The 18,253-nt window shown below is 41.2% G+C and overlaps 67 non-coding genes and 12 pseudogenes across 67 annotated transcripts; all 79 read right to left on the bottom strand.

Moving 5' to 3' along the window:
* Window positions 1-54: 54 nt before the first annotated feature.
* LOC135012868 (5S ribosomal RNA) lies at window positions 55-173 on the bottom strand. Its single transcript, XR_010211709.1, has one exon. It is a non-coding gene; the product is annotated as a 5S ribosomal RNA (ribosomal RNA).
* A 107-nt stretch (window positions 174-280) lies between these two features.
* Window positions 281-399, bottom strand: LOC135012864 (5S ribosomal RNA). Its single transcript, XR_010211706.1, has one exon. It is a non-coding gene; the product is annotated as a 5S ribosomal RNA (ribosomal RNA).
* A 107-nt stretch (window positions 400-506) lies between these two features.
* Window positions 507-625, bottom strand: LOC135012890 (5S ribosomal RNA). Its single transcript, XR_010211731.1, has one exon. It is a non-coding gene; the product is annotated as a 5S ribosomal RNA (ribosomal RNA).
* Window positions 626-732: 107 nt separating this feature from the next.
* On the bottom strand, window positions 733-851 carry LOC135012917 (5S ribosomal RNA; annotated as a pseudogene).
* A 107-nt stretch (window positions 852-958) lies between these two features.
* Window positions 959-1,077, bottom strand: LOC135012806 (5S ribosomal RNA). Its single transcript, XR_010211650.1, has one exon. It is a non-coding gene; the product is annotated as a 5S ribosomal RNA (ribosomal RNA).
* A 107-nt stretch (window positions 1,078-1,184) lies between these two features.
* On the bottom strand, window positions 1,185-1,303 carry LOC135012976 (5S ribosomal RNA). The gene has a single exon (XR_010211780.1). It is a non-coding gene; the product is annotated as a 5S ribosomal RNA (ribosomal RNA).
* Window positions 1,304-1,410: 107 nt separating this feature from the next.
* Window positions 1,411-1,529, bottom strand: LOC135012906 (5S ribosomal RNA). The gene has a single exon (XR_010211748.1). It is a non-coding gene; the product is annotated as a 5S ribosomal RNA (ribosomal RNA).
* Window positions 1,530-1,636: 107 nt separating this feature from the next.
* On the bottom strand, window positions 1,637-1,755 carry LOC135012895 (5S ribosomal RNA). Its single transcript, XR_010211735.1, has one exon. It is a non-coding gene; the product is annotated as a 5S ribosomal RNA (ribosomal RNA).
* Window positions 1,756-1,862: 107 nt separating this feature from the next.
* LOC135012830 (5S ribosomal RNA) lies at window positions 1,863-1,981 on the bottom strand. The gene has a single exon (XR_010211673.1). It is a non-coding gene; the product is annotated as a 5S ribosomal RNA (ribosomal RNA).
* Window positions 1,982-2,088: 107 nt separating this feature from the next.
* LOC135012889 (5S ribosomal RNA) lies at window positions 2,089-2,207 on the bottom strand. The gene has a single exon (XR_010211730.1). It is a non-coding gene; the product is annotated as a 5S ribosomal RNA (ribosomal RNA).
* Window positions 2,208-2,314: 107 nt separating this feature from the next.
* LOC135012881 (5S ribosomal RNA) lies at window positions 2,315-2,433 on the bottom strand. Its single transcript, XR_010211722.1, has one exon. It is a non-coding gene; the product is annotated as a 5S ribosomal RNA (ribosomal RNA).
* A 107-nt stretch (window positions 2,434-2,540) lies between these two features.
* Window positions 2,541-2,659, bottom strand: LOC135012826 (5S ribosomal RNA). The gene has a single exon (XR_010211669.1). It is a non-coding gene; the product is annotated as a 5S ribosomal RNA (ribosomal RNA).
* Window positions 2,660-2,766: 107 nt separating this feature from the next.
* Window positions 2,767-2,885, bottom strand: LOC135012870 (5S ribosomal RNA). The gene has a single exon (XR_010211711.1). It is a non-coding gene; the product is annotated as a 5S ribosomal RNA (ribosomal RNA).
* A 107-nt stretch (window positions 2,886-2,992) lies between these two features.
* LOC135012843 (5S ribosomal RNA) lies at window positions 2,993-3,111 on the bottom strand. The gene has a single exon (XR_010211686.1). It is a non-coding gene; the product is annotated as a 5S ribosomal RNA (ribosomal RNA).
* Window positions 3,112-3,218: 107 nt separating this feature from the next.
* Window positions 3,219-3,337, bottom strand: LOC135012909 (5S ribosomal RNA). The gene has a single exon (XR_010211751.1). It is a non-coding gene; the product is annotated as a 5S ribosomal RNA (ribosomal RNA).
* Window positions 3,338-3,444: 107 nt separating this feature from the next.
* LOC135012833 (5S ribosomal RNA) lies at window positions 3,445-3,563 on the bottom strand. The gene has a single exon (XR_010211676.1). It is a non-coding gene; the product is annotated as a 5S ribosomal RNA (ribosomal RNA).
* Window positions 3,564-3,670: 107 nt separating this feature from the next.
* On the bottom strand, window positions 3,671-3,789 carry LOC135012950 (5S ribosomal RNA; annotated as a pseudogene).
* Window positions 3,790-3,896: 107 nt separating this feature from the next.
* On the bottom strand, window positions 3,897-4,015 carry LOC135012871 (5S ribosomal RNA). Its single transcript, XR_010211712.1, has one exon. It is a non-coding gene; the product is annotated as a 5S ribosomal RNA (ribosomal RNA).
* A 107-nt stretch (window positions 4,016-4,122) lies between these two features.
* LOC135012816 (5S ribosomal RNA) lies at window positions 4,123-4,241 on the bottom strand. Its single transcript, XR_010211660.1, has one exon. It is a non-coding gene; the product is annotated as a 5S ribosomal RNA (ribosomal RNA).
* A 107-nt stretch (window positions 4,242-4,348) lies between these two features.
* On the bottom strand, window positions 4,349-4,467 carry LOC135012887 (5S ribosomal RNA). The gene has a single exon (XR_010211727.1). It is a non-coding gene; the product is annotated as a 5S ribosomal RNA (ribosomal RNA).
* A 107-nt stretch (window positions 4,468-4,574) lies between these two features.
* Window positions 4,575-4,693, bottom strand: LOC135012916 (5S ribosomal RNA; annotated as a pseudogene).
* A 107-nt stretch (window positions 4,694-4,800) lies between these two features.
* LOC135012861 (5S ribosomal RNA) lies at window positions 4,801-4,919 on the bottom strand. The gene has a single exon (XR_010211703.1). It is a non-coding gene; the product is annotated as a 5S ribosomal RNA (ribosomal RNA).
* A 107-nt stretch (window positions 4,920-5,026) lies between these two features.
* LOC135012858 (5S ribosomal RNA) lies at window positions 5,027-5,145 on the bottom strand. The gene has a single exon (XR_010211700.1). It is a non-coding gene; the product is annotated as a 5S ribosomal RNA (ribosomal RNA).
* A 107-nt stretch (window positions 5,146-5,252) lies between these two features.
* Window positions 5,253-5,371, bottom strand: LOC135012784 (5S ribosomal RNA). The gene has a single exon (XR_010211629.1). It is a non-coding gene; the product is annotated as a 5S ribosomal RNA (ribosomal RNA).
* A 107-nt stretch (window positions 5,372-5,478) lies between these two features.
* Window positions 5,479-5,597, bottom strand: LOC135012865 (5S ribosomal RNA). Its single transcript, XR_010211707.1, has one exon. It is a non-coding gene; the product is annotated as a 5S ribosomal RNA (ribosomal RNA).
* A 107-nt stretch (window positions 5,598-5,704) lies between these two features.
* LOC135012854 (5S ribosomal RNA) lies at window positions 5,705-5,823 on the bottom strand. Its single transcript, XR_010211696.1, has one exon. It is a non-coding gene; the product is annotated as a 5S ribosomal RNA (ribosomal RNA).
* A 107-nt stretch (window positions 5,824-5,930) lies between these two features.
* On the bottom strand, window positions 5,931-6,049 carry LOC135012837 (5S ribosomal RNA). Its single transcript, XR_010211680.1, has one exon. It is a non-coding gene; the product is annotated as a 5S ribosomal RNA (ribosomal RNA).
* Window positions 6,050-6,156: 107 nt separating this feature from the next.
* Window positions 6,157-6,275, bottom strand: LOC135012946 (5S ribosomal RNA; annotated as a pseudogene).
* Window positions 6,276-6,382: 107 nt separating this feature from the next.
* On the bottom strand, window positions 6,383-6,501 carry LOC135012928 (5S ribosomal RNA; annotated as a pseudogene).
* A 107-nt stretch (window positions 6,502-6,608) lies between these two features.
* Window positions 6,609-6,727, bottom strand: LOC135012815 (5S ribosomal RNA). The gene has a single exon (XR_010211659.1). It is a non-coding gene; the product is annotated as a 5S ribosomal RNA (ribosomal RNA).
* A 107-nt stretch (window positions 6,728-6,834) lies between these two features.
* LOC135012886 (5S ribosomal RNA) lies at window positions 6,835-6,953 on the bottom strand. Its single transcript, XR_010211726.1, has one exon. It is a non-coding gene; the product is annotated as a 5S ribosomal RNA (ribosomal RNA).
* A 107-nt stretch (window positions 6,954-7,060) lies between these two features.
* Window positions 7,061-7,179, bottom strand: LOC135012915 (5S ribosomal RNA; annotated as a pseudogene).
* Window positions 7,180-7,286: 107 nt separating this feature from the next.
* Window positions 7,287-7,405, bottom strand: LOC135012774 (5S ribosomal RNA). Its single transcript, XR_010211619.1, has one exon. It is a non-coding gene; the product is annotated as a 5S ribosomal RNA (ribosomal RNA).
* A 305-nt stretch (window positions 7,406-7,710) lies between these two features.
* On the bottom strand, window positions 7,711-7,829 carry LOC135012885 (5S ribosomal RNA). Its single transcript, XR_010211725.1, has one exon. It is a non-coding gene; the product is annotated as a 5S ribosomal RNA (ribosomal RNA).
* A 107-nt stretch (window positions 7,830-7,936) lies between these two features.
* On the bottom strand, window positions 7,937-8,055 carry LOC135012914 (5S ribosomal RNA; annotated as a pseudogene).
* Window positions 8,056-8,162: 107 nt separating this feature from the next.
* LOC135012975 (5S ribosomal RNA) lies at window positions 8,163-8,281 on the bottom strand. Its single transcript, XR_010211779.1, has one exon. It is a non-coding gene; the product is annotated as a 5S ribosomal RNA (ribosomal RNA).
* Window positions 8,282-8,388: 107 nt separating this feature from the next.
* On the bottom strand, window positions 8,389-8,507 carry LOC135012792 (5S ribosomal RNA). Its single transcript, XR_010211636.1, has one exon. It is a non-coding gene; the product is annotated as a 5S ribosomal RNA (ribosomal RNA).
* Window positions 8,508-8,614: 107 nt separating this feature from the next.
* On the bottom strand, window positions 8,615-8,733 carry LOC135012939 (5S ribosomal RNA; annotated as a pseudogene).
* Window positions 8,734-8,840: 107 nt separating this feature from the next.
* LOC135012913 (5S ribosomal RNA) lies at window positions 8,841-8,959 on the bottom strand (annotated as a pseudogene).
* A 107-nt stretch (window positions 8,960-9,066) lies between these two features.
* Window positions 9,067-9,185, bottom strand: LOC135012828 (5S ribosomal RNA). Its single transcript, XR_010211671.1, has one exon. It is a non-coding gene; the product is annotated as a 5S ribosomal RNA (ribosomal RNA).
* Window positions 9,186-9,292: 107 nt separating this feature from the next.
* LOC135012831 (5S ribosomal RNA) lies at window positions 9,293-9,411 on the bottom strand. The gene has a single exon (XR_010211674.1). It is a non-coding gene; the product is annotated as a 5S ribosomal RNA (ribosomal RNA).
* A 107-nt stretch (window positions 9,412-9,518) lies between these two features.
* Window positions 9,519-9,637, bottom strand: LOC135012846 (5S ribosomal RNA). Its single transcript, XR_010211689.1, has one exon. It is a non-coding gene; the product is annotated as a 5S ribosomal RNA (ribosomal RNA).
* A 107-nt stretch (window positions 9,638-9,744) lies between these two features.
* Window positions 9,745-9,863, bottom strand: LOC135012835 (5S ribosomal RNA). Its single transcript, XR_010211678.1, has one exon. It is a non-coding gene; the product is annotated as a 5S ribosomal RNA (ribosomal RNA).
* A 107-nt stretch (window positions 9,864-9,970) lies between these two features.
* LOC135012884 (5S ribosomal RNA) lies at window positions 9,971-10,089 on the bottom strand. Its single transcript, XR_010211724.1, has one exon. It is a non-coding gene; the product is annotated as a 5S ribosomal RNA (ribosomal RNA).
* Window positions 10,090-10,196: 107 nt separating this feature from the next.
* Window positions 10,197-10,315, bottom strand: LOC135012781 (5S ribosomal RNA). Its single transcript, XR_010211626.1, has one exon. It is a non-coding gene; the product is annotated as a 5S ribosomal RNA (ribosomal RNA).
* Window positions 10,316-10,422: 107 nt separating this feature from the next.
* On the bottom strand, window positions 10,423-10,541 carry LOC135012791 (5S ribosomal RNA). The gene has a single exon (XR_010211635.1). It is a non-coding gene; the product is annotated as a 5S ribosomal RNA (ribosomal RNA).
* A 107-nt stretch (window positions 10,542-10,648) lies between these two features.
* LOC135012821 (5S ribosomal RNA) lies at window positions 10,649-10,767 on the bottom strand. Its single transcript, XR_010211665.1, has one exon. It is a non-coding gene; the product is annotated as a 5S ribosomal RNA (ribosomal RNA).
* Window positions 10,768-10,874: 107 nt separating this feature from the next.
* On the bottom strand, window positions 10,875-10,993 carry LOC135012777 (5S ribosomal RNA). Its single transcript, XR_010211622.1, has one exon. It is a non-coding gene; the product is annotated as a 5S ribosomal RNA (ribosomal RNA).
* Window positions 10,994-11,100: 107 nt separating this feature from the next.
* On the bottom strand, window positions 11,101-11,219 carry LOC135012882 (5S ribosomal RNA). The gene has a single exon (XR_010211723.1). It is a non-coding gene; the product is annotated as a 5S ribosomal RNA (ribosomal RNA).
* Window positions 11,220-11,326: 107 nt separating this feature from the next.
* Window positions 11,327-11,445, bottom strand: LOC135012780 (5S ribosomal RNA). The gene has a single exon (XR_010211625.1). It is a non-coding gene; the product is annotated as a 5S ribosomal RNA (ribosomal RNA).
* A 107-nt stretch (window positions 11,446-11,552) lies between these two features.
* Window positions 11,553-11,671, bottom strand: LOC135012788 (5S ribosomal RNA). Its single transcript, XR_010211633.1, has one exon. It is a non-coding gene; the product is annotated as a 5S ribosomal RNA (ribosomal RNA).
* Window positions 11,672-11,778: 107 nt separating this feature from the next.
* LOC135012820 (5S ribosomal RNA) lies at window positions 11,779-11,897 on the bottom strand. The gene has a single exon (XR_010211664.1). It is a non-coding gene; the product is annotated as a 5S ribosomal RNA (ribosomal RNA).
* A 107-nt stretch (window positions 11,898-12,004) lies between these two features.
* LOC135012771 (5S ribosomal RNA) lies at window positions 12,005-12,123 on the bottom strand. Its single transcript, XR_010211617.1, has one exon. It is a non-coding gene; the product is annotated as a 5S ribosomal RNA (ribosomal RNA).
* A 107-nt stretch (window positions 12,124-12,230) lies between these two features.
* Window positions 12,231-12,349, bottom strand: LOC135012880 (5S ribosomal RNA). Its single transcript, XR_010211721.1, has one exon. It is a non-coding gene; the product is annotated as a 5S ribosomal RNA (ribosomal RNA).
* A 107-nt stretch (window positions 12,350-12,456) lies between these two features.
* Window positions 12,457-12,575, bottom strand: LOC135012823 (5S ribosomal RNA). The gene has a single exon (XR_010211667.1). It is a non-coding gene; the product is annotated as a 5S ribosomal RNA (ribosomal RNA).
* A 107-nt stretch (window positions 12,576-12,682) lies between these two features.
* Window positions 12,683-12,801, bottom strand: LOC135012812 (5S ribosomal RNA). The gene has a single exon (XR_010211656.1). It is a non-coding gene; the product is annotated as a 5S ribosomal RNA (ribosomal RNA).
* Window positions 12,802-12,908: 107 nt separating this feature from the next.
* Window positions 12,909-13,027, bottom strand: LOC135012983 (5S ribosomal RNA). The gene has a single exon (XR_010211787.1). It is a non-coding gene; the product is annotated as a 5S ribosomal RNA (ribosomal RNA).
* Window positions 13,028-13,134: 107 nt separating this feature from the next.
* LOC135012842 (5S ribosomal RNA) lies at window positions 13,135-13,253 on the bottom strand. Its single transcript, XR_010211685.1, has one exon. It is a non-coding gene; the product is annotated as a 5S ribosomal RNA (ribosomal RNA).
* Window positions 13,254-13,360: 107 nt separating this feature from the next.
* On the bottom strand, window positions 13,361-13,479 carry LOC135012932 (5S ribosomal RNA; annotated as a pseudogene).
* A 107-nt stretch (window positions 13,480-13,586) lies between these two features.
* Window positions 13,587-13,705, bottom strand: LOC135012809 (5S ribosomal RNA). Its single transcript, XR_010211653.1, has one exon. It is a non-coding gene; the product is annotated as a 5S ribosomal RNA (ribosomal RNA).
* A 107-nt stretch (window positions 13,706-13,812) lies between these two features.
* On the bottom strand, window positions 13,813-13,931 carry LOC135012801 (5S ribosomal RNA). The gene has a single exon (XR_010211645.1). It is a non-coding gene; the product is annotated as a 5S ribosomal RNA (ribosomal RNA).
* A 107-nt stretch (window positions 13,932-14,038) lies between these two features.
* On the bottom strand, window positions 14,039-14,157 carry LOC135012879 (5S ribosomal RNA). Its single transcript, XR_010211720.1, has one exon. It is a non-coding gene; the product is annotated as a 5S ribosomal RNA (ribosomal RNA).
* Window positions 14,158-14,264: 107 nt separating this feature from the next.
* LOC135012790 (5S ribosomal RNA) lies at window positions 14,265-14,383 on the bottom strand. The gene has a single exon (XR_010211634.1). It is a non-coding gene; the product is annotated as a 5S ribosomal RNA (ribosomal RNA).
* Window positions 14,384-14,490: 107 nt separating this feature from the next.
* On the bottom strand, window positions 14,491-14,609 carry LOC135012787 (5S ribosomal RNA). Its single transcript, XR_010211632.1, has one exon. It is a non-coding gene; the product is annotated as a 5S ribosomal RNA (ribosomal RNA).
* A 107-nt stretch (window positions 14,610-14,716) lies between these two features.
* On the bottom strand, window positions 14,717-14,835 carry LOC135012852 (5S ribosomal RNA). Its single transcript, XR_010211694.1, has one exon. It is a non-coding gene; the product is annotated as a 5S ribosomal RNA (ribosomal RNA).
* A 107-nt stretch (window positions 14,836-14,942) lies between these two features.
* On the bottom strand, window positions 14,943-15,061 carry LOC135012908 (5S ribosomal RNA). Its single transcript, XR_010211750.1, has one exon. It is a non-coding gene; the product is annotated as a 5S ribosomal RNA (ribosomal RNA).
* Window positions 15,062-15,168: 107 nt separating this feature from the next.
* On the bottom strand, window positions 15,169-15,287 carry LOC135012836 (5S ribosomal RNA). Its single transcript, XR_010211679.1, has one exon. It is a non-coding gene; the product is annotated as a 5S ribosomal RNA (ribosomal RNA).
* Window positions 15,288-15,394: 107 nt separating this feature from the next.
* Window positions 15,395-15,513, bottom strand: LOC135012945 (5S ribosomal RNA; annotated as a pseudogene).
* Window positions 15,514-15,620: 107 nt separating this feature from the next.
* Window positions 15,621-15,739, bottom strand: LOC135012869 (5S ribosomal RNA). Its single transcript, XR_010211710.1, has one exon. It is a non-coding gene; the product is annotated as a 5S ribosomal RNA (ribosomal RNA).
* Window positions 15,740-15,846: 107 nt separating this feature from the next.
* On the bottom strand, window positions 15,847-15,965 carry LOC135012849 (5S ribosomal RNA). Its single transcript, XR_010211692.1, has one exon. It is a non-coding gene; the product is annotated as a 5S ribosomal RNA (ribosomal RNA).
* Window positions 15,966-16,072: 107 nt separating this feature from the next.
* LOC135012878 (5S ribosomal RNA) lies at window positions 16,073-16,191 on the bottom strand. The gene has a single exon (XR_010211719.1). It is a non-coding gene; the product is annotated as a 5S ribosomal RNA (ribosomal RNA).
* A 107-nt stretch (window positions 16,192-16,298) lies between these two features.
* On the bottom strand, window positions 16,299-16,417 carry LOC135012926 (5S ribosomal RNA; annotated as a pseudogene).
* A 107-nt stretch (window positions 16,418-16,524) lies between these two features.
* LOC135012800 (5S ribosomal RNA) lies at window positions 16,525-16,643 on the bottom strand. The gene has a single exon (XR_010211644.1). It is a non-coding gene; the product is annotated as a 5S ribosomal RNA (ribosomal RNA).
* Window positions 16,644-16,948: 305 nt separating this feature from the next.
* LOC135012974 (5S ribosomal RNA) lies at window positions 16,949-17,067 on the bottom strand. The gene has a single exon (XR_010211778.1). It is a non-coding gene; the product is annotated as a 5S ribosomal RNA (ribosomal RNA).
* A 107-nt stretch (window positions 17,068-17,174) lies between these two features.
* LOC135012786 (5S ribosomal RNA) lies at window positions 17,175-17,293 on the bottom strand. Its single transcript, XR_010211631.1, has one exon. It is a non-coding gene; the product is annotated as a 5S ribosomal RNA (ribosomal RNA).
* Window positions 17,294-17,400: 107 nt separating this feature from the next.
* Window positions 17,401-17,519, bottom strand: LOC135012778 (5S ribosomal RNA). The gene has a single exon (XR_010211623.1). It is a non-coding gene; the product is annotated as a 5S ribosomal RNA (ribosomal RNA).
* A 107-nt stretch (window positions 17,520-17,626) lies between these two features.
* Window positions 17,627-17,745, bottom strand: LOC135012980 (5S ribosomal RNA). Its single transcript, XR_010211784.1, has one exon. It is a non-coding gene; the product is annotated as a 5S ribosomal RNA (ribosomal RNA).
* Window positions 17,746-17,852: 107 nt separating this feature from the next.
* LOC135012877 (5S ribosomal RNA) lies at window positions 17,853-17,971 on the bottom strand. Its single transcript, XR_010211718.1, has one exon. It is a non-coding gene; the product is annotated as a 5S ribosomal RNA (ribosomal RNA).
* A 107-nt stretch (window positions 17,972-18,078) lies between these two features.
* LOC135012981 (5S ribosomal RNA) lies at window positions 18,079-18,197 on the bottom strand. Its single transcript, XR_010211785.1, has one exon. It is a non-coding gene; the product is annotated as a 5S ribosomal RNA (ribosomal RNA).
* Between the last annotated feature and the right edge of the window lie 56 nt (window positions 18,198-18,253).

Below are 18,253 nucleotides of genomic sequence, written 5' to 3'. Positions count from 1 at the left end.
TGAATACGTTTGAAAATGGAATGCATCAACAGAACGGTGTTGGTAGTATAAAAATATCTACAGCACCTTGTATTCCCAGGTGGTCTCCCATCCAAGTACTAACCAGGTCCAACACTGCTTAGTTTCCAAGATCAGATGAGATTGGGCGTATACAGTGTGGTGTGGCTGTAGATGAGCTTTATGGTTTCTGTTAGAACTTTTCTACTTCTAACTACTGGTTCATAAATGAAGACGTTTGAAAATGGAATGCATCAACAGAACGGTGTTGGCAGTATAAAAATATCTACAGCACCTTGTATTCCCAGGTGGTCTCCCATCCAAGTACTAACCAGGCCCATCACTGCTTAGCTTCCAAGATCAGATGAGATTGGGCGTATCCAGTGTGCTGTGGCTGTAGATGAGCTTTGTGGTTTCTGTTTGAACTTTTCTACTTCTAACTACTGGTTCATAAATGAATACATTTGAAAATTGAATGCATCAACAGAACGGTGTTGGCAGTATAAAAATATCTACAGCACCTTGTATTCCCCGGTGGTCTCCCATCCAAGTACTAAGCAGGCCCAACACTGCTTAGCTTCCAAGATCAGATGAGATTGGGCGTATCCAGTGTGGTCTTGCTGTAGATGAACTTTCTGGTTTCTGTTAGAACTTTTATACTTCTAACTACTGGTTCATTAATGAATACATTTTAAAATGGAATGCATCAACAGAATGGTATTGGCAGTATAAAAATATCTACAGCACCTTGTATTCCCAGGTGGTCTCCCATCCAAGTACTAACCAGGCTCAACACTGCTTAGCTTCCAAGATCAGATGAGATTGGGCATATCCAGTGTGGTGTGGCTGTAGAATAGCTTTATGGTTTCTGTTAGTACTTTTCTACTTCTAACTACTGGTTCATAAATGAATACGTTTGAAAATGGAATGCATCAACAGAACGGTGTTGGTAGTATAAAAATATCTACAGCACCTTGTATTCCCAGGTGGTCTCCCATCCAAGTACTAACCAGGCCCAACACTGCTTAGCTTCCAAGATCAGATGAGATTGGGCGTATACAATGTGGTGTGGCTGTAGATGAGCTTTATGGTTTCTGTTAGAACTTTTCTACTTCTAACTACTGGTTCATAAATGAAGACGTTTGAAAATGGAATGCATCAACAGAACGGTGTTGGCAGTATAAAAATATCTACAGCACCTTGTATTCCCAGGTGGTCTCCCATCCAAGTACTAACCAGGCCCTACACTGCTTAGCTTCCAAGATCAGATGAGATTGGGCGTATCCAGTGTGGTGTGGCTGTAGATGAGCTTTGAGGTTTCTGTTAGAACTTTTCTACTTCTAACTACTGGTTCATAAATGAATACGTTTGAAAATGGAATGCATCAACAGAACGGTGTTGGTAGTATAAAAATATCTACAGCACCTTGTATTCCCAGGTGGTCTCCCATCCAAGTACTAACCAGGCCCAACACTGCTTAGCTTCCAAGATCAGATGAGATTGGGCGTATCCAGTGTGGTGTGGCTGTAGATGAGCTTTGTGGTTTCTGTTAGAACTTTTCTACTTCTAACTACTGGTTCATAAATGAATACGTTTGAAAATGGAATGCATCAACAGAACGGTGTTGGTAGTATAAAAATATCTACAGCACCTTGTATTCCCAGGTGGTCTCCCATCCAAGTACTAACCAGGCCCAACACTGCTTAGCTTCCAAGATCAGATGAGATTGGGCGTATCCAGTGTGGTGTGGCTGTAGATGAGCTTTATGGTTTCTGTTAGAACTTTTCTACTTCTAACTACTGGTTCATAAATGAATACGTTTGAAAATGGAATGCATCAACAGAACGGTGTTGGCAGTATAAAAATATCTTCAGCACCTTGTATTCCCAGGTGGTCTCCCATCCAAGTACTAACCAGGCCCAACACTGCTTAGCTTCCAAGATCAGATGAGATTGGGCGTATCCAGTGTGGTGTGGCTGTAGATGAGCTTTGTAGTTTATGTTTGAACTTTTCTACTTCTAACTACTGGTTCATAAATGAATACATTTGAAAATTGAATGCATCAACAGAACGGTGTTGGCAGTATAAAAATATCTACAGCACCTTGTATTCCCCGGTGGTCTCCCATCCAAGTACTAAGCAGGCCCAACACTGCTTAGCTTCCAAGATCAGATGAGATTGGGCGTATCCAGTGTGGTCTTGCTGTAGATGAACTTTCTAGTTTCTGTTAGAACTTTTCTACTTCTAACTACTGGTTCATAAATGAATACGTTTAAAAATTGAATGCATCAACAGAACGGTGTTGGCAGTATAAAAATATCTACAGCACCTTGTATTCCCAGGTGGTCTCCCATCCAAGTACTAACCAGGCCCAACACTGCTTAGCTTCCAAGATCAGATGAGATTGGGCGTATCCAGTGTGGTGTGGCTGTAGATGAGCTTTGTGGTTTCTGTTAGAACTTTTCTACTTCTAACTACTGGTTCATAAATGAATACGTTTGAAAATGGAATGCATCAACAGAACGGTGTTGGCAGTATAAAAATATCTACAGCACGTTGTATTCCCAGGTGGTCTCCCATCCAAGTACTAACCATGCCCAACACTGCTTAGCTTCCAAGATCAGATGAGATTGGGCGTATCCAGTGTGGTGTGGCTGTAGATGAGCTTTGTGGTTTCTGTTTGAACTTTTCTACTTCTAACTACTGGTTCATAAATGAATATGTTTTAAAATGGAATGCATCAACAGATCGGTGTTGGTAGTATAAAAATATCTACAGCACCTTGTATTCCCAGGTGGTCTCCCATCCAAGTACTAACCAGGCCCAACACTGCTTAGCTTCCAAGATCAGATGAGATTGGGCGTATCCAGTGTGGTGTGGCTGTAGATGAGCTTTGTGGTTTCTGTTAGAACTTTTCTACTTCTAACTACTGGTTCATAAATGAAAACATTTGAAAATGGAAAGCATCAACAGAACGGTATTGGCAGTATAAAAATATCTACAGCACCTTGTATTCCCAGGTGGTCTCCCATCCAAGTACTAACCAGGCCCAACACTGCTTAGCTTCCAAGATCAGATGAGATTGGGCGTATCCAGTGTGCTGTGGCTGTAGATGAGCTTTGTGGTTTCTGTTTGAACTTTTCTACTTCTAACTACTGGTTCATAAATGAATACATTTGAAAATGGAATGCATCAACAGAACTGTGTTGGCAGTATAAAAATATCTACAGCACCTTGTATTCCCAGGTGGTCTCCCATCCAAGTACTAACCAGGCCCAACACTGCTTAGCTAACAAGATCAGATGAGATTGGGCGTATCCAGTGTGGTGTTGCTGTAGATGAACTTTCTGGTTTCTGTTAGAACTTTTCTACTTCTAACTACTGGTTCATAAAAGAATACTTTTTAAAATGGAATGCATCAACAGAATGGTGTTGGTAGTATAAAAATATCTACAGCACCTTGTATTCCCAGGTGGTCTCCCATCCAATTACTAACCAGGCCCAACACTGCTTAGCTTCCAAGATCAGATGAGATTGGGCGTATTCAGTGTGGTGTGGCTGTAGATGAGCTTTATGGTTTCTGTTAGAACTTTTCTACTTCTAACAACTGGTTCATAAATGAATACGTTTGAAAATGGAATGCATCAACAGAACGGTGTTGGCAGTATAACAATATCTACAGTACCTTGTATTCCCAGGTGGTCTCCCATCCAAGTACTGACCAGGCCCAACACTGCTTAGCTTCCAAGAACAGATCAGATTTGGCGTATCCAGTGTGGTGTGGCTGTAAATGAGCTTTGTGGTTTCTGTTTGAACTTTTCTACTTCTAACTACTGGTTCATAAATGAATACGTTTGAAAATGGAATGCATCAACAGAACGGTGTTGGCAGTATAAAAATATCTACAGCACCTTGTATTCCCAGGTGGTCTCCCATCCAAGTACTAACCAGGCCCAACACTACTTAGCTTCCAAGATCAGATGAGATTGGGCGTATCCAGTGTGCTGTGGCTGTAGATGAGCTTTGTGGTTTCTGTTAGAACTTTTCTACTTCTAACTACTGGTTCATAAATTAATACGTTTGAAAATGGAATGCATCAACAGAACGGTGTTGGCAGTATAAAAATATCTACAGCACCTTGTATTCCCAGGTGGTCTCCCATCCAAGTACTAACCAGGCCCAACATTGCTTAGCTTCCAAGATCAGATGAGATTGGGCGTATCCAGTGTGGTGTGGCTGTAGATGAGCTTTGTTGTTTCTGTTTGAACATTTCTACTTCTAACTACTGGTTCATAAATGAATACATTTGAAAATTGAATGCATCAACAGAACGGTCTTGGCAGTATAAAAATATCTACAGCACCTTGTATTCCCCGGTGGTCTCCCATCCAAGTACTAAGCAGGCCCAACACTGCTTAGCTTCCAAGATCAGATGAGATTGGGCGTATCCAGTGTGGTCTTGCTGTAGATGAACTTTCTGGTTTCTGTTAGAACTTTTCTACTTCTAACTACTGGTTCATTAATGAATACGTTTTAAAATGGAATGCATCAACAGAATGGTGTTGGCAGTATAAAAATATCTACAGCACCTTGTATTCCCAGGTGGTCTCCCATCCAAGTACTAACCAGGCTCAACACTGCTTAGCTTCCAAGATCAGATGAGATTGGGCATATCCAGTGTGGTGTGGCTGTAGAATAGCTTTATGATTTCTGTTAGTACTTTTCTACTTCTAACTACTGGTTCATAAATGAATACGTTTGAAAATGGAATGCATCAACAGAACGGTGTTGGTAGTATAAAAATATCTACAGCACCTTGTATTCCCAGGTGGTCTCCCATCCAAGTACTAACCAGGCCCAACACTGCTTAGGTTCCAAGATCAGATGAGATTGGGCGTATACAGTGTGGTGTGGCTGTAGATGAGCTTTGTGGTTTCTGTTAGAACTTTTCTACTTCTAACTACTGGTTCATAAATGAATACGTTTGAAAATGGAATGCATCAACAGATTGGTGTTGGCAGTATAAAAATATCTACAGCACCTTGTATTCCCAGGTGGTCTCCCATCCAAGTACTAACCAGGCCCAACACTGCTTAGCTTCCAAGATCAGATGAGATTGGGCGTATCCAGTGTGGTGTGGCTGTAGATGAGCTTTGTGGTTTCTGTTTGAACTTTTCTACTTCTAACTACTGGTTCATAAAAGAATATGTTTTAAAATGGAATGCATCAACAGAACGGTGTTGGTAGTATAAAAATATCTACAGCACCTTGTATTCCCAGGTGGTTTCCCATCCAAGTACTAACCAGGCCCAACACTGCTTAGCTTCCAAGATCAGATGAGATTGGGCGTATCCAGTGTGGTGTGGCTGTAGATGAGCTTTGTGGTTTCTGTTAGAACTTTTCTACTTCTAACTACTGGTTCATAAATGAAAACATTTGAAAATGGAAAGCATCAACAGAACGGTATTGACAGTATAAAAATATCTACAGCACCTTGTATTCCCAGGTGGTCTCCCATCCAAGTACTAACCAGGCCCAACACTGCTTAGCTTCCAAGATCAGATGAGATTGGGCATATCCAGTGTGCTGTGGCTGTAGATGAGCTTTGTGGTTTCTGTTTGAACTTTTCTACTTCTAACTACTGGTTCATAAATGAATACATTTGAAAATGGAATGCATCAACAGAACTGTGTTGGCAGTATAAAAATATCTACAGCACCTTGTATTCCCAGGTGGTCTCCCATCCAAGTACTAACAAGGCCCAACACTGCTTAGCTAACAAGATCAGATGAGATTGGGCGTATCCAGTGTGGTGTTGCTGTAGATGAACTTTCTGGTTTCTGTTAGAACTTTTCTACTTCTAACTACTGGTTCATAAATGAATACTTTTTAAAATGGAATGCATCAACAGAATGGTGTTGGTAGTATAAAAATATCTACAGCACCTTGTATTCCCAGGTGGTCTCCCATCCAATTACTAACCAGGCCCAACACTGCTTAGCTTCCAAGATCAGATGAGATTGGGCGTATCCAGTGTGGTGTGGCTGTAGATGAGCTTTATGGTTTCTGTTAGAACTTTTCTACTTCTAACAACTGGTTCATAAATGAATACGTTTGAAAATGGAATGCATCAACAGAACGGTGTTGGCAGTATAACAATATCTACAGTACCTTGTATTCCCAGGTGGTCTCCCATCCAAGTACTGACCAGGCCCAACACTGCTTAGCTTCCAAGAACAGATCAGATTTGGCGTATCCAGTGTGGTGTGGCTGTAGATGAGCTTTGTGGTTTCTGTTTGAACTTTTCTACTTCTAACTACTGGTTCATAAATGAATACGTTTGAAAATGGAATGCATCAACAGAACGGTGTTGGCAGTATAAAAATATCTACAGCACCTTGTATTCCCAGGTGGTCTCCCATCCAAGTACTAACCAGGCCCAACAATACTTAGCTTCCAAGATCAGATGAGATTGGGCGTATCCAGTGTGCTGTGGCTGTAGATGAGTTTTGTGGTTTCTGTTAGAACTTTTCTACTTCTAACTACTGGTTCATAAATTAATACGTTTGAAAATGGAATGCATCAACAGAACGGTGTTGGCAGTATAAAAATATCTACAGCACCTTGTATTCCCAGGTGGTCTCCCATCCAAGTACTAACCAGGCCCAACATTGCTTAGCTTCCAAGATCAGATGAGATTGGGCGTATCCAGTGTGGTGTGGCTGTAGATGAGCTTTGTTGTTTCTGTTTGAACTTTTCTACTTCTAACTACTGGTTCATAAATGAATACATTTGAAAATTGAATGCATCAACAGAACGGTCTTGGCAGTATAAAAATATCTACAGCACCTTGTATTCCCCGGTGGTCTCCCATCCAAGTACTAAGCAGGCCCAACACTGCTTAGCTTCCAAGATCAGATGAGATTGGGCGTATCCAGTGTGGTCTTGCTGTAGATGAACTTTCTGGTTTCTGTTAGAACTTTTCTACTTCTAACTACTGGTTCATTAATGAATACGTTTTAAAATGGAATGCATCAACAGAATGGTGTTGGCAGTATAAAAATATCTACAGCACCTTGTATTCCCAGGTGGTCTCCCATCCAAGTACTAACCAGGCTCAACACTGCTTAGCTTCCAAGATCAGATGAGATTGGGCATATCCAGTGTGGTGTGGCTGTAGAATAGCTTTATGATTTCTGTTAGTACTTTTCTACTTCTAACTACTGGTTCATAAATGAATACGTTTGAAAATGGAATGCATCAACAGAACGGTGTTGGTAGTATAAAAATATCTACAGCACCTTGTATTCCCAGGTGGTCTCCCATCCAAGTACTAACCAGGCCCAACACTGCTTAGCTTCCAAGATCAGATGAGATTGGGCGTATACAGTGTGGTGTGGCTGTAGATGAGCTTTATGGTTTCTGTTAGAACTTTTCTACTTCTAACTACTGGTTCATAAATGAAGACGTTTGAAAATGGAATGCATCAACAGAACGGTGTTGGCAGTATAAAAATATCTACATCCAAGTACTAACCAGGCCCATCACTGCTTAGCTTCCAAGATCAGATGAGATTGGGCGTATCCAGTGTGCTGTGGCTGTAGATGAGCTTTGTGGTTTCTGTTTGAACTTTTCTACTTCTAACTACTGGTTCATAAATGAATACGTTTGAAAATTGAATGCATCAACAGAACGGTGTTGGCAGTATAAAAATATCTACAGCACCTTGTATTCCCCGGTGGTCTCCCATCCAAGTACTAAGCAGGCCCAACACTGCTTAGCTTCCAAGATCAGATGAGATTGGGCGTATCCAGTGTGGTCTTGCTGTAGATGAACTTTCAGGTTTCTGTTAGAACTTTTATACTTCTAACTACTGGTTCATTAATGAATACGTTTTAAAATGGAATGCATCAACAGAATGGTGTTGGCAGTATAAAAATATCTACAGCACCTTGTATTCCCAGGTGGTCTCCCATCCAAGTACTAACCAGGCTCAACACTGCTTAGCTTCCAAGATCAGATGAGATTGGGCATATCCAGTGTGGTGTGGCTGTAGAATAGCTTTATGGTTTCTGTTAGAACTTTTCTACTTCTAACTACTGGTTCATAAATGAAGACGTTTGAAAATGGAATGCATCAAAAGAACGGTGTTGGCAGTATAAAAATATCTACAGCACCTTGTATTCCCAGGTGGTCTCCCATCCAAGTACTAACCAGGCCCTACACTGCTTAGCTTCCAAGATCAGATGAGATTGGGCGTATCCAGTGTGGTGTGGCTGTAGATGAGCTTTCTGGTTTCTGTTAGAACTTTTCTACTTCTAACTACTGGTTCATAAATGAATACGTTTGAAAATGGAATGCATCAACAGAACGGTGTTGGTAGTATAAAAATATCTACAACACCTTGTATTCCCAGGTGGTCTCCCATCCAAGTACTAACCAGGCCCAACACTGCTTAGCTTCCAAGATCAGATGAGATTGGGCGTATCCAGTGTGGTGTGGCTGTAGATGAGCTGTGTGGTTTCTGTTAGAACTTTTCTACTTCTAACTACTGGTTCATAAATGAATACGTTTGAAAATGGAATGCATCAACAGAACGGTGTTGGTAGTATAAAAATATCTACAGCACCTTGTATTCCCAGGTGGTCTCCCATCCAAGTACTAACCAGGCTCAACACTGCATAGCTTCCAAGATCAGATGAGATTGGGCATATCCAGTGTGGTGTGGCTGTAGAATAGCTTTATGGTTTCTGTTAGAACTTTTATACTTCTAACTACTGGTTCATTAATGAATACGTTTTAAAATGGAATGCATCAACAGAATGGTGTTGGCAGTATAAAAATATCTACAGCACCTTGTATTCCCAGGTGGTCTCCCATCCAAGTACTAACCAGGCTCAACACTGCTTAGCTTCCAAGATCAGATGAGATTGGGCATATCCAGTGTGGTGTGGCTGTAGAATAGCTTTATGGTTTCTGTTAGAACTTTTCTACTTCTAACTACTGGTTCATAAATGAAGACGTTTGAAAATGGAATGCATCAAAAGAACGGTGTTGGCAGTACAAAAATATCTACAGCACCTTGTATTCCCAGGTGGTCTCCCATCCAAGTACTAACCAGGGCCTACACTGCTTAGCTTCCAAGATCAGATGAGATTGGGCGTATCCAGTGTGGTGTGGCTGTAGATGAGCTTTCTGGTTTCTGTTAGAACTTTTCTACTTCTAACTACTGGTTCATAAATGAATACGTTTGAAAATGGAATGCATCAACAGAACGGTGTTGGTAGTATAAAAATATCTACAACACCTTGTATTCCCAGGTGGTCTCCCATCCAAGTACTAACCAGGCCCAACACTGCTTAGCTTCCAAGATCAGATGAGATTGGGCGTATCCAGTGTGGCGTGGCTGTAGATGAGCTGTGTGGTTTCTGTTAGAACTTTTCTACTTCTAACTACTGGTTCATAAATGAATACGTTTGAAAATGGAATGCATCAACAGAACGGTGTTGGTAGTATAAAAATATCTACAGCACCTTGTATTCCCAGGTGGTCTCCCATCCAAGTACTAACCAGGCCCAACACTGCTTAGCTTCCAAGATCAGATGAGATTGGGCGTATCCAGTGTGGTGTGGCTGTAGATGAGCTTTATGGTTTCTGTTAGAACTTTTCTACTTCTAACTACTGGTTCATAAATGAATACGTTTGAAAATGGAATGCATCAACAGAACGGTGTTGGCAGTATAAAAATATCTACAGCACCTTGTATTCCCAGGTGGTCTCCCATCCAAGTACTAACCAGGCCCAACACTGCTTAGCTTCCAAGATCAGATGAGATTGGGCGTATCCAGTGTGGTGTGGCTGTAGATGAGCTTTGTAGTTTATGTTTGAACTTTTCTACTTCTAACTACTGGTTCATAAATGAATACATTTGAAAATTGAATGCATCAACAGAACGGTGTTGGCAGTATAAAAATATCTACAGCACCTTGTATTCCCCGGTGGTCTCCCATCCAAGTACTAAGCAGGCCCAACACTGCTTAGCTTCCAAGATCAGATGAGATTGGGCGTATCCAGTGTGGTCTTGCTGTAGATGAACTTTCTGGTTTCTGTTAGAACTTTTCTACTTCTAACTACTGGTTCATAAATGAATACGTTTGAAAATTGAATGCATCAACAGAACGGTGTTGGCAGTATAAAAATATCTACAGCACCTTGTATTCCCAGGTGGTCTCCCATCCAAGTACTAACCAGGCCCAACACTGCTTAGCTACCAAGATCAGATGAGATTGGGCGTATCCAGTGTGGTGTGGCTGTAGATGAGCTTTCTGGTTTCTGTTAGAACTTTTCTACTTCTAACTACTGGTTCATAAATGAATACGTTTGAAAATGGAATGCATCAACAGAACGGTGTTGGTAGTATAAAAATATCTACAACACCTTGTATTCCCAGGTGGTCTCCCATCCAAGTACTAACCAGGCCCAACACTGCTTAGCTTCCAAGATCAGATGAGATTGGGCGTATCCAGTGTGGTGTGGCTGTAGATGAGCTGTGTGGTTTCTGTTAGAACTTTTCTACTTCTAACTACTGGTTCATAAATGAATACGTTTGAAAATGAAATGCATCAACAGAACGGTGTTGGTAGTATAAAAATATCTACAGCACCTTGTATTCCCAGGTGGTCTCCCATCCAAGTACTAACCAGGCCCAACACTGCTTAGCTTCCAAGATCAGATGAGATTGGGCGTATCCAGTGTGGTGTGGCTGTACATGAGCTTTATGGTTTCTGTTAGAACTTTTCTACTTCTAACTACTGGTTCATAAATGAATACGTTTGAAAATGGAATGCATCAACAGAACGGTGTTGGCAGTATAAAAATATCTACAGCACCTTGTATTCCCAGGTGGTCTCCCATCCAAGTACTAACCAAGCCCAACACTGCTTAGCTTCCAAGATCAGATGAGATTGGGCGTATCCAGTGTGGTGTGGCTGTAGATGAGCTTTGTAGTTTATGTTTGAACTTTTCTACTTCTAACTACTGGTTCATAAATGAATACATTTGAAAATTGAATGCATCAACAGAACGGTGTTGGCAGTATAAAAATATCTACAGCACCTTGTATTCCCCGGTGGTCTCCCATCCAAGTACTAAGCAGGCCCAACACTGCTTAGCTTCCAAGATCAGATGAGATTGGGCGTATCCAGTGTGGTCTTGCTGTAGATGAACTTTCTGGTTTCTGTTAGAACTTTTCTACTTCTAACTACTGGTTCATAAATGAATACGTTTGAAAATTGAATGCATCAACAGAACGGTGTTGGCAGTATAAAAATATCTACAGCACCTTGTATTCCCAGGTGGTCTCCCATCCAAGTACTAACCAGGCCCAACACTGCTTAGCTACCAAGATCAGATGAGATTGGGCGTATCCAGTGTGGTGTGGCTGTAGATGAGCTTTCTGGTTTCTGTTAGAACTTTTCTACTTCTAACTACTGGTTCATAAATGAATACGTTTGAAAATGGAATGCATCAACAGAACGGTGTTGGTAGTATAAAAATATCTACAACACCTTGTATTCCCAGGTGGTCTCCCATCCAAGTACTAACCAGGCCCAACACTGCTTAGCTTCCAAGATCAGATGAGATTGGGCGTATCCAGTGTGGTGTGGCTGTAGATGAGCTGTGTGGTTTCTGTTAGAACTTTTCTACTTCTAACTACTGGTTCATAAATGAATACGTTTGAAAATGAAATGCATCAACAGAACGGTGTTGGTAGTATAAAAATATCTACAGCACCTTGTATTCCCAGGTGGTCTCCCATCCAAGTACTAACCAGGCCCAACACTGCTTAGCTTCCAAGATCAGATGAGATTGGGCGTATCCAGTGTGGTGTGGCTGTACATGAGCTTTATGGTTTCTGTTAGAACTTTTCTACTTCTAACTACTGGTTCATAAATGAATACGTTTGAAAATGGAATGCATCAACAGAACGGTGTTGGCAGTATAAAAATATCTACAGCACCTTGTATTCCCAGGTGGTCTCCCATCCAAGTACTAACAAGGCCCAACACTGCTTAGCTTCCAAGATCAGATGAGATTGGGCGTATCCAGTGTGGTGTGGCTGTAGATAAGCTTTGTAGTTTATGTTTGAACTTTTCTACTTCTAACTACTGGTTCATAAATGAATACATTTGAAAATTGAATGCATCAACAGAACGGTGTTGGCAGTATAAAAATATCTACAGCACCTTGTATTCCCCGGTGGTCTCCCATCCAAGTACTAAGCAGGCCCAACACTGCTTAGCTTCCAAGATCAGATGAGATTGGGCGTATCCAGTGTGGTCTTGCTGTAGATGAACTTTCTGGTTTCTGTTAGAACTTTTCTACTTCTAACTACTGGTTCATAAATGAATACGTTTGAAAATTGAATGCATCAACAGAATGGTGTTGGCAGTATAAAAATATCTACAGCACCTTGTATTCCCAGGTGGTCTCCCATCCAAGTACTAACCAGGCCCAACACTGCTTAGCTTCCAAGATCAGATGAGATTGGGCGTATCCAGTGTGGTGTGGCTGTAGATGAGCTTTGTGGTTTCTGTTAGAACTTTTCTACTTCTAACTACTGGTTCATAAATGAATACGTTTGAAAATGGAATGCATCAACAGAACGGTGTTGGCAGTATAAAAATATCTACAGCACCTTGTATTCCCAGGTGGTCTCCCATCCAAGTACTAACCAGGCCCAACACTGCTTAGCTTCCAAGATCAGATGAGATTGGGCGTATCCAGTGTGGTGTGGCTGTAGATGAGCTTTGTGGTTTCTGTTTGAACTTTTCTACTTCTAACTACTGGTTCATAAATGAATATGTTTTAAAATGGAATGCATCAACAGAACGGTGTTGGTAGTATAAAAATATCTACAGCACCTTGTATTCTCAGGTGGTCTCCCATCCAAGTACTAACCAGGCCCAACACTGCTTAGCTTCCAAGATCAGATGAGATTGGGCGTATCCAGTGTGGTGTGGCTGTAGATGAGCTTTGTGGTTTCTGTTAGAACTTTTCTACTTCTAACTACTGGTTCATAAATGAAAACATTTGAAAATGGAAAGCATCAACAGAACGGTATTGGCAGTATAAAAATATCTACAGCACCTTGTATTCCCAGGTGGTCTCCCATCCAAGTACTAACCAGGCCCAACACTGCTTAGCTTCCAAGATCAGATGAGATTGGGCGTATCCAGTGTGCTGTGGCTGTAGATGAGCTTTGTGGTTTCTGTTAGAACTTTTCTACTTCTAACTACTGGTTCATAAATGAATACGTTTGAAAATGGAATGCATCAACAGAACGGTGTTGGCAGTATAAAAATATCTACAGCACCTTGTATTACCGGGTGGTCTCCCATCCAAGTACTAACCAGGCCCAACACTGCTTAGCTTCCAAAATCAGATGAGATTGGGCGTATCCAGTGTGGTGTTGCTGTAGATGAACTTTCTGGTTTCTGTTAGAACTTTTCTACTTCTAACTACCGGTTCATAAATGAATACGTTTGAAAATGGAATGCATCAACAGAACGGTGTTGGCAGTATAAAAATATCTACAGCACCTTGTATTCCCAGGTGGTCTCCCATCCAAGTACTAACCAGGCCCAACACTGCTTAGCTTCCAAGACCAGATGAGATTGGGCGTATCCAGTGTGGTGTGGCTGTAGATGAGCTTTGTAGTTTATGTTTGAACTTTTCTACTTCTAACTACTGGTTCATAAATGAATACATTTGAAAATGGAATGCATCAACAGAACGGTGTTGGCAGTATAAAAATATCTACAGCACCTTGTATTCCCAGGTGGTCTCCCATCCAAGTACTAACCAGGCCCAACACTGCTTAGCTTCCAAGATCAGATGAGATTGGGCGTATCCAGTGTGGTGTGGCTGTAGATGAGCTTTGTAGTTTATGTTTGAACTTTTCTACTTCTAACTACTGGTTCATAAATGAATACATTTGAAAATTGAATGCATCAACAGAACGGTGTTGGCAGTATAAAAATATCTACAGCACCTTGTATTCCCCGGTGGTCTCCCATCCAAGTACTAAGCAGGCCCAACACTGCTTAGCTTCCAAGATCAGATGAGATTGGGCGTATCCAGTGTGGTCTTGCTGTAGATGAACTTTCTGTTTTCTGTTAGAACTTTTCTACTTCTAACTACTGGTTCATAAATGAATACGTTTGAAAATTGAATGCATCAACAGAACGGTGTTGGCAGTATAAAAATATCTACAGCACCTTGTATTCCCAGGTGGTCTCCCATCCAAGTACTAACCAGGCCCAACACTGCTTAGCTTCCAAGATCAGATGAGATTGGGCGTATCCAGTGTGGTGTGGCTGTAGATGAGCTTTCTGGTTTCTGTTAGAACTTTTCTACTTCTAACTACTGGTTCATAAATGAATACGTTTGAAAATGGAATGCATCAACAGAACGGTGTTGGTAGTATAAAAATATCTACAACACCTTGTATTCCCAGGTGGTCTCCCATCCAAGTACTAACCAGGCCCAACACTGCTTAGCTTCCAAGATCAGATGAGATTGGGCGTATCCAGTGTGGTGTGGCTGTAGATGAGCTGTGTGGTTTCTGTTAGAACTTTTCTACTTCTAACTACTGGTTCATAAATGAATACGTTTGAAAATGGAATGCATCAACAGAACGGTGTTGGTAGTATAAAAATATCTACAGCACCTTGTATTCCCAGGTGGTCTCCCATCCAAGTACTAACCAGGCCAAACACTGCTTAGCTTCCAAGATCAGATGAGATTGGGCGTATCCAGTGTGGTGTGGCTGTAGATGAGCTTTATGGTTTCTGTTAGAACTTTTCTACTTCTAACTACTGGTTCATAAATGAATACGTTTGAAAATGGAATGCATCAACAGAACGGTGTTGGCAGTATAAAAATATCTACAGCACCTTGTATTCCCAGGTGGTCTCCCATCCAAGTACTAACCAGGCCCAACACTGCTTAGCTAACAAGATCAGATGAGATTGGGCGTATCCAGTGTGGTGTTGCTGTAGATGAACTTTCTGGTTTCTGTTAGAACTTTTCTACTTCTAACTACTGGTTCATAAATGAATACTTTTTAAAATGGAATGCATCAACAGAATGGTGTTGGTAGTATAAAAATATCTACAGCACCTTGTATTCCCAGGTGGTCTCCCATCCAATTACTAACCAGGCCCAACACTGCTTAGCTTCCAAGATCAGATGAGATTGGGCGTATCCAGTGTGGTGTGGCTGTAGATGAGCTTTATGGTTTCTGTTAGAACTTTTCTACTTCTAACAACTGGTTCATAAATGAATACGTTTGAAAATGGAATGCATCAACAGAACGGTGTTGGCAGTATAACAATATCTACAGTACCTTGTATTCCCAGGTGGTCTCCCATCCAAGTACTGACCAGGCCCAACACTGCTTAGCTTCCAAGAACAGATCAGATTTGGCGTATCCAGTGTGGTGTGGCTGTAGATGAGCTTTGTGGTTTCTGTTTGAACTTTTCTACTTCTAACTACTAGTTCATAAATGAATACGTTTGAAAATGGAATGCATCAACAGAACGGTGTTGGCAGTATAAAAATATCTACAGCACCTTGTATTCCCAGGTGGTCTCCCATCCAAGTACTAACCAGGCCCAACACTACTTAGCTTCCAAGATCAGATGAGATTGGGCGTATCCAGTGTGCTGTGGCTGTAGATGAGCTTTGTGGTTTCTGTTAGAACTTTTCTACTTCTAACTACTGGTTCATAAATTAATACGTTTGAAAATGGAATGCATCAACAGAACGGTGTTGGCAGTATAAAAATATCTACAGCACCTTGTATTCCCAGGTGGTCTCCCATCCAAGTACTAACCAGGCCCCACATTGCTTAGCTTCCAAGATCAGATGAGATTGGGCGTATCCAGTGTGGTGTGGCTGTAGATGAGCTTTGTTGTTTCTGTTTGAACTTTTCTACTTCTAACTACTGGTTCATAAATGAATACATTTGAAAATTGAATGCATCAACAGAACGGTCTTGGCAGTATAAAAATATCTACAGCACCTTGTATTCCCCGGTGGTCTCCCATCCAAGTACTAAGCAGGCCCAACACTGCTTAGCTTCCAAGATCAGATGAGATTGGGCGTATCCAGTGTGGTCTTGCTGTAGATGAACTTTCTGGTTTCTGTTAGAACTTTTCTACTTCTAACTACTGGTTCATTAATGAATACGTTTTAAAATGGAATGCATCAACAGAATGGTGTTGGCAGTATAAAAATATCTACAGCACCTTGTATTCCCAGGTGGTCTCCCATCCAAGTACTAACCAGGCTCAACACTGCTTAGCTTCCAAGATCAGATGAGATTGGGCATATCCAGTATGGTGTGGCTGTAGAATAGCTTTATGATTTCTGTTAGTACTTTTCTACTTCTAACTACTGGTTCATAAATGAATACGTTTGAAAATGGAATGCATCAACAGAACGGTGTTGGTAGTATAAAAATATCTACAGCACCTTGTATTCCCAGGTGGTCTCCCATCCAAGTACTTACCAGGCCCAACACTGCTTAGCTTCCAAGATCAGATGAGATTGGGCGTATACAGTGTGGTGTGGCTGTAGATGAGCTTTATGGTTTCTGTTAGAACTTTTCTACTTCTAACTACTGGTTCATAAATGAAGACGTTTGAAAATGGAATGCATCAACAGAACGGTGTTGGCAGTATAAAAATATCTACATCCAAGTACTAACCAGGCCCATCACTGCTTAGCTTCCAAGATCAGATGAGATTGGGCATATCCAGTGTGGTGTGGCTGTAGAATAGCTTTATGGTTTCTGTTAGAACTTTTCTACTTCTAACTACTGGTTCATAAAAGAAGACGTTTGAAAATGGAATGCATCAAAAGAACGGTGTTGGCAGTATAAAAATATCTACAGCACCTTGTATTCCCAGGTGGTCTCCCATCCAAGTACTAACCAGGCCCTACACTGCTTAGCTTCCAAGATCAGATGAGATTGGGCGTATCCAGTGTGGTGTGGCTGTAGATGAGCTTTCTGGTTTCTGTTAGAACTTTTCTACTTCTAACTACTGGTTCATAAATGAATACGTTTGAAAATGGAATGCATCAACAGAACGGTGTTGGTAGTATAAAAATATCTACAACACCTTGTATTCCCAGGTGGTCTCCCATCCAAGTACTAACCAGGCCCAACACTGCTTAGCTTCCAAGATCAGATGAGATTGGGCGTATCCAGTGTGGTGTGGCTGTAGATGAGCTGTGTGGTTTCTGTTAGAACTTTTCTACTTCTAACTACTGGTTCATAAATGAATACGTTTGAAAATGAAATGCATCAACAGAACGGTGTTGGTAGTATAAAAATATCTACAGCACCTTGTATTCCCAGGTGGTCTCCCATCCAAGTACTAACCAGGCCCAACACTGCTTAGCTTCCAAGATCAGATGAGATTGGGCGTATCCAGTGTGGTGTGGCTGTAGATGAGCTTTATGGTTTCTGTTAGAACTTTTCTACTTCTAACTACTGGTTCATAAATGAATAAGTTTGAAAATGGAATGCATCAACAGAACAGTGTTGGCAGTATAAAAATATCTACAGCACCTTGTATTCCCAGGTGGTCTCCCATCCAAGTACTAACCAGGCCCAACACTGCTTAGCTTCCAAGATCAGATGAGATTGGGCGTATCCAGTGTGGTGTGGCTGTAGATAAGCTTTGTAGTTTATGTTTGAACTTTTCTACTTCTAACTACTGGTTCATAAATGAATACATTTGAAAATTGAATGCATCAACAGAACGGTGTTGGCAGTATAAAAATATCTACAGCACCTTGTATTCCCCGGTGGTCTCCCATCCAAGTACTAAGCAGGCCCAACACTGCTTAGCTTCCAAGATCAGATGAGATTGGGCGTATCCAGTGTGGTCTTGCTGTAGATGAACTTTCTGGTTTCTGTTAGAACTTTTCTACTTCTAACTACTGGTTCATAAATGAATACGTTTGAAAATTGAATGCATCAACAGAATGGTGTTGGCAGTATAAAAATATCTACAGCACCTTGTATTCCCAGGTGGTCTCCCATCCAAGTACTAATCAGGCCCAACACTGCTTAGCTTCCAAGATCAGATGAGATTGGGCGTATCCAGTGTGGTGTGGCTGTAGATGAGCTTTGTGGTTTCTGTTAGAACTTTTCTACTTCTAACTACTGGTTCATAAATGA

Source organism: Pseudophryne corroboree, unplaced genomic scaffold, assembly GCF_028390025.1.
Source record: "Pseudophryne corroboree isolate aPseCor3 unplaced genomic scaffold, aPseCor3.hap2 scaffold_2610, whole genome shotgun sequence".
Lineage (NCBI taxonomy): Eukaryota > Metazoa > Chordata > Amphibia > Anura > Myobatrachidae > Pseudophryne > Pseudophryne corroboree.
The sequence above is the reverse complement of the archived record's forward strand: the minus strand, read 5'-3'. Positions and strand labels throughout refer to the sequence as shown.